Source organism: Myotis yumanensis, unplaced genomic scaffold (genome assembly GCF_028538775.1).
Source record: "Myotis yumanensis isolate MYYU_CA2020_CCGP unplaced genomic scaffold, mMyoYum1.0.hap1 SCAF_7, whole genome shotgun sequence".
NCBI lineage: Eukaryota > Metazoa > Chordata > Mammalia > Chiroptera > Vespertilionidae > Myotis > Myotis yumanensis.
In genome coordinates this window covers 69,502,372-69,506,840 of record NW_027223758.1, presented here as the reverse complement: position 1 = coordinate 69,506,840, position 4,469 = coordinate 69,502,372, and the positions used below count along the sequence as shown (strand labels likewise).

The following is a 4,469-nucleotide window of genomic DNA, read 5'->3' as shown; positions in this document are numbered from 1 at the left end:
CAGAGGAGCGCAAGAATCAAGTCAAAGATTTGAGATACGAAGAAGCAAAAAACACCCAACCGGAAAAGCAAAATGAAAAAAGAATCCAAACATACGAAGATAGTATAAGGAGCCTCTGGGACAGCTTCAAGCGTACAAACATCAGAATTATAGGGGTACCAGAAGATGAGAGACAGCAAAATATTGAAAACCTATTTGAAGAAATAACGGCAGAAAACTTCCCCTACCTGGTGAAAGAAATAGACTTCCAAGTCCAGGAAGTGCAGAGAACCCCAAACAAAAGGAATCCAAAGAGGACCACACCAAGACACATCATAATTAAAATGCCAAGAGCAAAAGACAAAGAGAGAATCTTAAAAGCAGCAAGAGAAAAAAAGTCAGTTACCTACAAGGGAGTACCCATACGACTGTCAGCTGATTTCTCAACAGAAACCATGCAGGCCAGAAGGGAGTGGCAAGAAATATTCAAAGTGATGAATGGCAAGAACCTATAACCAAGATTACTTTATCCAGCAAAGCTATCATTCAGAATTGAAGGTCAGATAAAGAGCTTCACAGGTAAGAAAAAGCTAAAGGAGTTCATCACCACCAAACCAGCATTATATGAAATGCTGAAAGGTATTCTTTAAGAAGAGGAAGAAGAAAAAGGAACTCTTACCATTTGCGACAGCATGGATGGAACTAGAGAGCATTATGCTAAGTGAAATAAGCCAGTCAGAGAAGGATAAATACAACATGATCTCACTCATTTGTGGAATATAATGAACATCATAAACTGATTAACAGGGACTGATCCAGAGACGGAGAGGCATTGATTGGACTGTCGGGCCTTGGAGGAAAGGTAGGGGAGGGTGGGGGTAAGGGGGAAAGATCAACCAAAGGACTTACATGCAAGCATATAGGTCTAACCAATGGACATGGACAACTGGGGGGGGGGGTGAGGGCATGAGCGGGGGTGGGGGGGGGGCGGGGTGGGGTAGGGGGTAACGTGGGTATAAGGACACATATGTAATATCTTAATCAATAAAAAATATATTTATTTTATTTATTTTTTAATAATTAAATCTTTATTGTTCAGATTATTACATTTGTTAAAAAATATATTTAAAGAACCCACAGACACCCACGACACTTCCAAATGTAGAGAACAAAAAGCACTCGAGAACTTGGAGGAAAAGGGCTTGCGGCGGAGCGAGGTCCTCCCAGCACCTGGCTGAGGGCTGGCTCAGTTCACCTCCAGGACCTCGGTCTCTGGCAGGCCGAAGCTGGTCTTGTGCTTGTCGAAGAGCTTCACCAGGGCCTCCATGTACATGGCGTGGTACAGGTCGACGTCCCGCTGGGTCGGGTGCTCCAGCTTGGGAAGGGTGATGGGCTTGGAGTAAGGCAGCAGCCCCCAGGTGTCAAAGGAGAAGAGGCCTCGGCCGTGAAAAATGCACGGGGCGAAGCCAATGTGCTTTTGGAACTTGTTCTGGACCCATCGGCCCCAGGAGCCCTCCTCAAAGATCACTTGCTTGTAGACCTCATTCTCTCCGAACGAGTAGGTGGGAACAAGGTCGGCTCCATGTCGCAGGGCCATTTTCACAAAGCCCTTGCGGTTGCGCAGGATGACCACATTCTTGCCGGGCACGGAGCTCAGGGACTCGGCTGCGCCCCCCAATGCGATGATGATGGCATTGCCACTCCCGTTCTTTGAAAAGCAAGGAGTCTATGGTGTCCTGGTTCACCGGGCAGAAGCCTCCGGAGATCAGGTACTCCCTCAGCACTGGCACCCGAAAGTTACCAGCCAGCGTGGCCAGGTGGGGCCTTATGCCAGGGAACTTCTTGCTCACTTCTGTGGCCTCTGTGCTGAAGTTGCAGACGGCACCCACAGCCATGATGCCATGGGGGTGGTATCCCAAGATGTAGTTCCTGGTGGTCAGCAGGTTGTGAGTCTTCACCAGCCGGATGGGAAAGTAGTCTCGAAAGTAGCGCCACACAGCCCAATTTCGGACCCACTGTGACCTCCTGCCACCTTTCTTAGGCGTGTTCCAGTCAAACACCAGCCAGGTGAAGTAGAGCACAGCGATGAACCAGTAGTCGGTGCATAACATGTACACGAGGATGCTGCTGCAGGCTACTCCCAGCACGAGGAAGGTCAGGACATACTGTAGCACCGCGATGACCTGTAGCTGCTTTTCCACTTTGGACCTAGGGGAATCCTGTTCGGGAGCCATATGTTGGGGTCCAACCCCAGCGGTGCAGGGGTTCCCAAAGGTGTGGATGGAGTCGGCGAAGAAGGAATGATACAGAGACAGCGTTCAGTTGATCAGCAGCCTAGCCAGGATCTCTAGCCAGGATCTCCAGCCAAGTTCTGTCTTTTATTGTCTTGTTACATCTGCATTTATACCAGTTGATTTTAATCCTGTCAATTTCTATTCCAAAGGTTAGGGTGTTTCTTATCTCCATTCCAGGGAGTAAAGATTATGTAGCTTAAGGGTGGTTGTTGGTAGTTAAAGTGATTAACTACCCGCCTGGCATTTAGTTAAGGGGTTTTATTCCCTCCCTAACTTCAGGGAAAAATCCCTGCCTGGGGAAATAACCTTTCTCGGAGAGGTGACCTTGGTAAAAACACATAGAACTAAGGGGAGCAAACATATTAAGAACAGTATGCCATGTCCTCCAGGTCCCTTGCAACATATGCTGTGCAGATGTTTCTTCCCTGCAGCGACTGTGTCAAGCAGCAAGGATGGACCGGCTTCTGGCACTTCCTCATGGAGCTTACATTCTAGAGAGGAAGCTGGCACAGCTAAACATGTGAATAAGCAAGACAATTTTAGATAGTGGCAAGAAAATAAAGCAGGATAGGGCCATAAAGGGAAAGGGAGTGGGAAAGCTATCATAGAAAAGGGTGACCAGTGTGTTTGGGGGCGCGGGGGGGAGCAGGTAATCATGGGCAGAGTTCCAACTTGTGGATTAGGAAGTAGAGAGCATGGCAGGTCTCTGAACAAAGTGGTAGTTAGGAAAGGTAAGTCTAACAGTAACCTGTCATGCATGAGATGAGCAATGGATGAGATGCCCTCACACCTCTGCCCCATCTGAGTTTCAGAGCACTTACCGAAGAGGGCCATGGGTCCCGTTCCCTCTTACAGAAAACACATAGTGGCCTCAGCCCACACTGTTACTGGGAAGAGGAGGAGACCTTGGTGTTCTTGTCTTTTTTTTTTTTTTTTTCAAATATATTTTATTAATTTTTTACAGAGAGGAAAGGAGAGGGTTAGAGAGTTAGAAACATCGATGAGAGAGAAACATCGATCAACTGCTTCCTGCACACTCCCCACTGGGGATATGCCTGCAACCAAGGTACATGCCCTTGACCGGAATCGAACCTGGGACCCTTGAGTCTGCAGGCTGACGCTCTATCCACTGAACCAAACCGGTCAGGGCATGTTCTTGTCTTCTTGAAGAAAAGATTTCAATAAAGACACAAGGTGTAGAAAAGCAAGCAAGAATGTATTGACTGCAGCAAAAACATACTTAGGGCCCTGAAACAAGGAAGGACATAGAAGAAGCAATAGGAGAGCCTAGGCTGGGCTGCTTTGGCTCACTGGGAAGTCAGAGACTTCCTGCACACCCCCTACTGGGGATTGAGCCCACAACCTGGGCATGTGACCTGACCAGGAATTGAACCAGTGACCTCTTGGTTCCTGGGTTGACACTCAACCTCTGAGCCACACAGGCCAGGCACAAACCATTTACCCTTAAGTGTCCTTGGTTTAGGGAGGATAGGATTTACTAGGTGTCTGCAAACTGTCTTAGTTTGCCTATTCAGCTTGTCCTGGAATTTTCCTAGCTTCTCACTTTTCTATAACAACACCGTCTACTGGTGTTCAAACTAGAGCTCCGAGTTCCGCATCAGCATTCTCTAAAATAAATACCAAATCCCACATGCTGAATATTTTAGAAGCATTTCAAGGTCTACTCTATTAAAAAAAGGAGGATAAAATAAAATAAAATGTGTAAGTTGGCCGTAGTTTTACACTTGTTCCTGGGATCATCTGATTAATTTCTCAGTGTCCCACTAGACCAGTGGTTCTCAACCTTCTGGCCTTCCTCATGTTGTGACCCAACCATAAAATTATTTTTGTTGCTACTTCATAACTGTAATGTTGCTACTGTTATGAATCGTAATGTAAATATCTGATATGCAGGATGGTCTCAGGCGACCCCTGTGAAAGGGTCGTTCGACCGCCAAAGGGGTCGTGACCACAGGTTGAGAACCGCTGCACTAGACTGTCAGCCCTCTGAGACCAGGGACGGTGTCTACTCATTCATGGTTTCCCTAGCAATATGGGGCCAGGTCCAAGCAAACATTTCAGTGAATGATTTGTTCAATGATTAGCTGAATGCTAATTGAAAAGTGGTAGCTTTTATTATTATTACAAAATTTTCAGCACAAAGCTGAAAAAGCATAAATGAAAGTACAACAGACA

The 4,469-nt window shown here is 46.7% G+C and overlaps 1 pseudogene; it reads right to left on the bottom strand.

Moving 5' to 3' along the window:
* Positions 1-1,083: 1,083 nt before the first annotated feature.
* On the bottom strand, positions 1,084-4,193 carry LOC139014118 (diacylglycerol O-acyltransferase 2 pseudogene; annotated as a pseudogene).
* Between the last annotated feature and the right edge of the window lie 276 nt (positions 4,194-4,469).